Below are 8,929 nucleotides of genomic sequence, written 5' to 3'. Positions count from 1 at the left end.
CGGCGATGGGCAGCGCCGGGCGGGATCGATTCCGGTCCCGATTGGATTGGGAGTGGGAGAGAGAGAGAACATGGGGGAAAGAGGGGAGGGGATGTGCGGGTAGCGGGCTAGGTCAGCGGGGAGTGGGGGGTTAGGTAGGTGGCAGTTGGGCCGGCCAGCTGGGTGGGTCGGTTGGCTGATGCCTAGGTGCATGGGGGTTATTCACTCTGTGCATTTTAAAATCGAACCGAAAAACCATACCGAAAATAAACCGAACCGAACCGATTTTTTTGTTTTTATGGTTTCTGGTTTCGGTATGGTATGAACTTTTCATACCGATTTGAACTTTGGTTTTTATGGTATATACCGAAAAACCGAATGGTTAACCGAATAAACCGAAGTAAAAGATAAATTTATATTTCTTGAGATGAACAACCGTACAAGTTGTCATTTTTCTTGTACATGAGTCAAATTCACTACTAAGCACCTACATTTTTCTTGTAACATTGTCGTTTTTCTCTTTTTAAAATGCTAAGCACGTCCATAACCATCAACAGATGAATCAATGCATGCATATATACTTATATATATAGTCATATACTATTTGTGTAAAATAGAATGTGTTTTGAGTCATAAATTTGCAAATTATTATTACGTCATTTTCAAATTCGCGTCAACTTTGGTTTTTATGGTATATACCGAAACCATACCGAAATAATTTGGTATATACCGAAACCGAACCGTATTTTATGTTCATACCGTATTTACCGAAGTATTAATACCGTACATACCGAAAAACCGTATAAACCGAATCATGTAAACCGAATAAACCGAACGCACAGGGCTAGGGGTTATGGCCCCTTTTCTCTTTTTTTAAACTCCTCTGCTTTCTATTAAAAAACTACTAAAAGGTTTTTGTTAGATGTGAAACTTTGCACATAAATCCTCAATATTGCGGTGTTGCACAAAAAGTTTCAGAGCATTCGAAAAAGTTTAAATATTTTAATAATTAAAAAGGGTCATTTAATATGATGTTGGACCACTTTATAAATTTCCTAGGAATTTATTAGTAAGTCACCTGAAGTTGGTTTCAACATGACAATGATCAGGGGAATTTGTAGGATTATTCAAACATTTTAGTTTTCATGTTTGACCAAATTTGAATTTTGACTTTAAACTCAGTTTTGAATTTGAGTTTGAACTAAAATTTGGATCAAGCAAGGATTAGTAACAGTAATTGTGGTGACATGGCATCATTAGTTGAGGATTACTGTAGCTTAATTATCCGGGCGTTACACCTTGAAGCAACCCAAGAGGAGTGTGATCCTCCTCTACACTAAGGCAAGCCACACCAGCATTTGGATGGTGTTATTTCAATATCTATGATTTTCTACTTGAATATGAGTTCTTATTTGCATTTAAAATTTGATAAATAAATTTGGTGAGTTGTTAGTTACCTTATTATGCATGATATGCTTGTTCTAGTTCTTGGTTGAATGCATGAACTTGTTTGGCTAAGTAGAGTAAGGTTTTGCATTAGTCATATTGCTATGGAAATTAATGGTAGTAGTTTTTACTAAGTGATATTTTCATTTAAATAAAGAACTAATAAAAATATTGCTTGAGGATAAAAATGAGTTATAACCAGAGAGTTTTGATCTTTAGTGTTGCAAGATAGTTATGTGGTTAAGTTTGATCCATGAATATTAGTTGTTTGCTTTGCATGACGAGTAGTTGCATGAATATTTTTTTATATCATGTTATTGATAAAAAGTTTTTATCAAAGTTAAACTTGATTAAGTTCAACTTGAATATGATGTTGATCACATCATGGTGCCACTGAATTGGGTTTCTAGTTCAGTGCGACCACATTTACCTAATGGGAAGGTTTTGATTCGGTCCTTTATTGTGGCTCTCACCGGTGCCTCCCGCGAGGGAAGGTTATGGGCGTGCTGAAGGAAATATGCCCTAGAGGCAATAATAAAATTATTATTTATTTCCTTATAATCATGATAAAGGTTTATTATTCATGCTAGAATTGTATTAACCGGAAACATAATACATGTGTGAATACATAGACAAACAAAGTGTCACGAGTATGCCTCTACTTGACTAGCTCGTTAATCAAAGATTGTTATGTTTCCTAACCATGAACAATGAGTTGTTATTTGATTAACGGGATCACATCATTAAGAGAATGATCTGATTGACATGACCCATTCCATTAGCTTAGCACCCGATCATTTAGTATGTTGCTATTGCTTTCTTCATGACTTATACATGTTCCTATAACTATGAGATTATGCAACTCCCGTTTACCGGAGGAACACTTTGGGTACTACCAAACGTCACAACGTAACTGGGTGATTATAAAGGAGTACTACAGGTGTCTCCAAAGGTACATGTTGGGTTGGCGTATTTCGAGATTAGGTTTTGTCACTCCGATTGTCGGAGAGGTATCTCTGGGCCCTCTCGGTAATACACATCACATAAGCCTTGCAAGCATTGCAACCAATGAGTTAGTTGCGGGATGATGTATTACAGAACGAGTAAAGAGACTTGCCGGTAACGAGATTGAACTAGGTATTGGATACCGACGATCGAATCTCGGGCAAGTAACATACCGATGACAAAGGGAACAACGTATGTTGTTATGCGATCTGACCGATAAAGATCTTCGTAGAATATGTAGGAGCCAATATGGGCATCCAGGTCCCGCTATTGGTTATTGACCGGAGACGTGTCTCGGTCATGTCTACATTGTTCTCGAACCCGTAGGGTCCGCACGCTTAAGGTTACGATGACAGTTTTATTATGAGTTTATGCATTTTGATGTACCGAAGGTTGTTCGGAGTCTCGGATGTGATCACGGACATGACGAGGAGTCTCGAAATGGTCGAGACATAAAGATTGATATATTGGAAGCCTATATTTGGACATCGGAAGTGTTCCGGGTGAAATCGGGATTTTACCGGAGTACCGGGAGGTTACCGGAACCCCCCGGGAGCCATATGGGCCTTAGTGGGCTTTAGTGGAAAGGAGAAAGGGGCAGCCCAAGGTGGCCGCGCGCCTCCCCCCTCCCCTAGTCCTATTAGGACTAGGAGAGGTGGCCAGCCCCCCTCTCCCTCTTTCCCCCTCGGGGAATCCTAGTCCAACTAGGATTGGGGGGGGGGAGTCCTACTCCCGTAAGGAGTAGGACTCCTCCTACGCCCACCTCCTGGCCGGCGGCCCCCTCCCCCTTGGCTCCTTTATATACTGAGGCAGAGGCACCCCAGAAACACACAAGTTGATCCACGTGATCTGTTCCTTAGCCGTGTGCGGCGCCCCAGCCACCATAGTCCTCGATAATACTGTAGCGGAGTTTAGGCAAAGCCCTGCTGCTGTAGTACATCAAGATCGTCACCACGCCGTCATGCTGACGGAACTCTTCCCCGACACTTTGTCGGATTGGAGTCCGGGGATCGTCATCGAGCTGAACGTGTGCTCGAACTCGGAGGTGCCGTAGTTTCGGTGCTTGATCGGTTGGATCGTGAGGACGTACGACTACTTCCTCTATGTTGTGTCAACGCTTCCGTAGTCGGTCTGCGTGGGTATGTAGACAGCACTCTCCCCTCTTGTTGCTATGCATCACATGATCTTGCGTGTGCATAGGAAATTTTTTGAAATTACTACGAAACCCAACAGTGGCATCCGAGCCTAGGTTATTTATGTTGATGTTATATGCACAAGTAGAACACAAGTGAGTTGTGGGCGATATAAGTCATACTGCCTACCAGCATGTCATACTTTGGTTCGGCGGCATTGTTGGACGAGACGACCCGGACCAACATTACGCGTACGCTTACGCGAGACCGGTTCCCCCGACGTGCTTTGCACATAGGTGGCTTGCGGGCGACTGTCTCTCCAACTTTAGTTGAACCAAGTATGGCTACGCTCGGTCCTTGCGAAGGTTAAAACGGAGTCTATTTGACAAACTATCATTGTGGTTTTGATGCGTAGGTGAGATTGGTTCTTGCTTAAGCCCATAGCAGCCACGTAAAACTTGCAACAACAAAGTAGAGGACGTCTAACTTGTTTTTGCAGGGCATGTTGTGATGTGATATGGTCAAGACATGATGCTGAATTTTATTGTATGAGATGATCATGTTTTGTAACCGAGTTATCGGCAACTGGCAGGAGCCTTATGGTTGTCGTTTTATTGTATGCAATGCAATCGCGATGTAATGCTTTACTTTTATCACTAAGCGGGAGCAATAGTCGTAGAAGCACAAGCTTGGTGAGACGACAACGATGCTATGATGGAGATCAAGGTGCCACGCCGGTGACGATGGTGATCACGACGGTGCTTCGAAGATGGAGATCACAAGCACAAGATGTTGATGGCCATATCATATCACTTATATTGATTGCATGTGATGTTTATCCTTTTATGCATCTTATCTTGCTTTGATTGATGGTAGCATTATAAGATGATCTCTCACTAAATTATCAAGAAGTGTTCTCCCTGAGTATGCACCGTTGCGAAAGTTCTTCGTGCTGAGACACCACGTGATGATCGAGTGTGATAGGTTCTACGTTCAAATACAACGGGTGCAAAACAGTTGCACACGCGGAATACTCAGGTTATACTTGACGAGCCAAGCATATACAGATATGGCCTCGGAACACGGAGACCGAAAGGTCGAGCGTGAATAATATAGTAGATATGATCAACATAACGATGTTCACCATTGAAAACTACTCCATCTCACGTGATGATCGGTTATGGTTTAGTTGATTTGGATCACGTAATCACTTAGAGGATTAGAGAGATGTCTATCTAAGTGGGAGTTCTTTAATTAATTTGATTAACTGAACTTAAATTAATCATGAAACTTAGTACCTGATTAGTAACTTGCTTGTTTATGTTTGATTGTAGATAGATGGCTCGTGCTGTTGTTCCGTTGAATTTTAATGCGTTCCTTGAGAAAGCAAAGTTGAAAGATGATGGTAGCAATTACACGGACTGGGTCCGTAACTTGAGGATTATCCTCATTGCTGCACAGAAGAATTACGTCCTGGAAGCACTGCTGGGTGCCAGGCCTGCTGCAGGAGCAACGCCGGATGTTATGAACGTCTGGCAGAGCAAAGCTGATGACTACCCGATAGTTCAGTGTGCCATGCTTTACGGCTTAGAATCAGGACTTCAACGACGTTTTGAACGTCATGGAGCATATGAGATGTTCCAGGAGTTGAAGTTAATATTTCAAGCAAATGCCCGGATTGAGAGATATGAAGTCTCCAATAAGTTCTATAGCTGCAAGATGGAGGAAAACAGTTCTGTCAGTGAGCATATACTCAAAATGTCTGGGTATAATAATCACTTGATTCAATTGGGAGTTAATCTTCCAGATGATTGCGTCATTGACATAATTCTTCAATCACTGCCACCAAGCTACAAGAGCTTCGTGATGAACTATAATATGCAAGGGATGAATAAGACTATTCCCGAGCTCTTCGCAATGCTGAAAGCTGCGGAGGTAGAAATCAAGAAGGAGCATCAAGTGTTGATGGTCAACAAGACCACTAGTTTCAAGAAAAAGGGCAAAGGGAAGAAGAAGGGGAACTTCAAAAAGAATGGCAAGCAAGTTGCTACTCAAGAGAAGAAACCCAAACCTGGACCTAAGCCTGAAACTGAGTGCTTCTATTGCAAGCAGACTGGTCACTGGAAGCGGAACTGCCCCAAGTATTTGGCGGATAAGAAGGATGGCAAGGTGAACAAAGGTATATGTGATATACATGTTATTGATGTGTACCTTACTAATGCTCGCAGTAGCACATGGGTATTTGATACTGGTTCTGTTTCTAATATTTGCAACTCGAAATAGGGACTACGGATCAAGCGAAGATTGGTTAAGGACGAGGTGACGATGCGCGTGGGAAACGGTTCCAAAGTCGATGTGATCACCGTCGGCACGCTACCTCTACATCTACCTTCGGGATTAGTATTAGACCTAAATAATTGGTATTTGGTGCCAGCGTTAAGCATGAACGTTATATCTGGATCTTGTTTGATGCGAGACGGTTATTCATTTAAACCAGAGAATAATGGTTGTTCTATTTATATGAGTAATATCTTTTATGGTCATGCACCCTTGAAGAGTGGTCTATTCTTGTTGAATCTCGATAGTAGTAACACACATATTCATAATGTTGAAGCCAAAAGATGCAGAGTTGATAATGAGAGTGCAACTTATTTGTGGCACTGCCGTTTAGGTCATATCGGTGTAAAGCGCATGAAGAAACTCCATTCTGATGGACTTTTGGAACCACTTGATTATGAATCACTTGGTACTTGCGAACCGTGCCTCATGGGCAAGATGACCAAAACACCGTTCTCCGGTACTATGGAGAGAGCAACAGATTTGTTGGAAATCATACATACAGATGTATGTGGTCCGATGAATATTGAGGCTCGTGGCGGATATCGTTATTTTCTCACCTTCACAGATGATTTAAGCAGATATGGGTATATCTACTTAATGAAACATAAGTCTAAAACATTTGAAAAGTTCAAGGAATTTTAGAGTGAAGTTGAAAATCATCGTAACAAGAAAATAAAGTTTCTACGATCTGATCGTGGAGGAGAATATTTGAGTTACGAGTTTGGTGTACATTTGAAAAATTGTGGAATAGTTTCGCAACTCACGCCACCCGGAACACCACAGCGTAATGGTGTGTCCGAACGTCGTAATCGTACTTTACTAGATATGGTGCGATCTATGATGTCTCTTACTGATTTACCGCTATTGTTTTGGGGATACGCTCTAGAGACGGCCGCATTCACGTTAAATAGGGCACCATCAAAATCCGTTGAGATGACACCTTATGAACTATGGTTTGGCAAGAAACCAAAGTTGTCGTTTCTGAAAGTTTGGGGCTGCGTTGCTTATGTGAAAAAGCTTCAACCTGATAAGCTCGAACCCAAATCGGAGAAATGTGTCTTCATAGGATATCCAAAGGAAACTATTGGATACACCTTCTATCACAGATCCGAAGGCAAGTCTTATGTTGCTAAATCGGAAACTTTCTAGAGAAGGAGTTTCTCTCGAAAGAAGTGAGTGGGAGGAAAGTAGAACTTGACGAGGTAACTGTACCTGCTCCCTTACTGGAAAGTAGTACATCACAAAAAACCGTTCCAGTAACACCTACACCAGTTAGTGAGGAAGCTAATGATAATGATCATGAAACTTCAGATCAAGATACTACTGAACCTCGTAGATCAACCAGAGTAAGATCCGCGCCAGAGTGGTACGGTAATCCTGTTCTGGAAGTCATGCTACTAGATCATGATGAACCTACGAACTATGAAGAAGCGATGGTGAGCCCAGATTCCGCAAAAATGTCTTGAAGCCATGAAATCTGAGATGGGATCCATGTATGAGAACAAAGTATGGACTTTGGTTGACTTGCCCGATGATCGGCAAGCAATTGAGAATAAATGGATCTTCAAGAAGAAGACTGACGCTGACGGTAATGTTACTGTCTACAAAGCTCGACTTGTCGCAAAAGGTTTTTGACAAGTTCAAGGGGTTGACTACGATGAGACCTTCTCACCCGTAGCGATGCTTAAGTCTGTCCGAATCATGTTAGCAATTGCCGCATTTTATGATTATGAAATTTGGCAAATGGATGTCAAAACTGCATTCCTGAATGGATTTCTGGAAGAAGAGTTGTATATGATGCAACCAGAAGGTTTTTTCGATCCAAAGGGAGCTAACAAAGTGTGCAAGCTCTAGCGTTCCATTTATGGACTGGTGCAAGCCTCTCGGAGTTGGAATAAACGCTTTGATAGTGTGATCAAAGCATTTGGTTTTATACAGACTTTCGGAGAAGCCTGTATTTACAAGAAAGTGAGTGGGAGCTCTGTAGCATTTCTGATATTATATGTGGATGACATATTACTAATTGGAAATGATATAGAATTTCTGGATAGCATAAAGGGATACTTGAATAAGAGTTTTTCAATGAAAGACCTCGGTGAAGCTGCTTACATATTAGGCATAAAGATCTATAGATATAGATCAAGACGCTTAATTGGACTTTCACAAAGCACATACCTTGACAAGATTTTGAAGAAGTTCAAAATGGATCAAGCAAAGAAAGGATTCTTGCCTGTGTTACAAGGTGTGAAGTTGAGTAAGACTCAATGCCCGACCACTGCAGAAGATAGAGAGAATATGAAAGATGTTCCTTATGCCTCAGCCATAGGATCTATCATGTATGCAATGCTGTGTACCAGACCTGATGTGTGCCTTGCTATAAGTCTAGCAGGGAGGTACCAAAGTAATCCAGGAGTGGATCACTGGACAGCGGTCAAGAACATCCTGAAATACCTGAAAAGGACTAAGGATATGTTTCTCGTATATGGAGGTGACAAAGAGCTCATTGTAAATGGTTACGTTGATGCAAGCTTTGACACTGATTCGGATGATTCTAAATCGCAAACCGGATACGTGTTTACATTAAACGGTGGAGCTGTCAGTTGGTGCAGTTCTAAACAAAGCGTCGTAGCGGGATCTACATGTGAAGCGGAGTACATAGCTGCTTCAGAAGCAGCGAACGAAGGAGTCTGGATGAAGGAGTTCATATCCGATCTAGGTGTCATACCTAGTGCATCGGGTCCAATGAAAATCTTTTGTGACAATACTGGTGCAATTGCCTTGGCAAAGGAATCCAGATTTCACAAGAGAACCAAGCACATCAAGAGACGCTTCAAATCCATCCGGGATCTAGTCCAGGTGGGAGACATAGAGATTTGCAAGATACATACAGATCTGAATGTTGCAGACCCGTTGACTAAGCCTCTACCACAAGCAAAACATGACCAACACCAAGGCTCCATGGGTGTTAAAATCATTACGGTGTAATCTAGATTATTGACTCTAGTGCAAGTGGGAGACTGAAGGAA

Source organism: Triticum aestivum, chromosome 7A (genome assembly GCF_018294505.1).
Source record: "Triticum aestivum cultivar Chinese Spring chromosome 7A, IWGSC CS RefSeq v2.1, whole genome shotgun sequence".
NCBI lineage: Eukaryota > Viridiplantae > Streptophyta > Magnoliopsida > Poales > Poaceae > Triticum > Triticum aestivum.
This window is presented reverse-complemented; position numbering follows the sequence as displayed.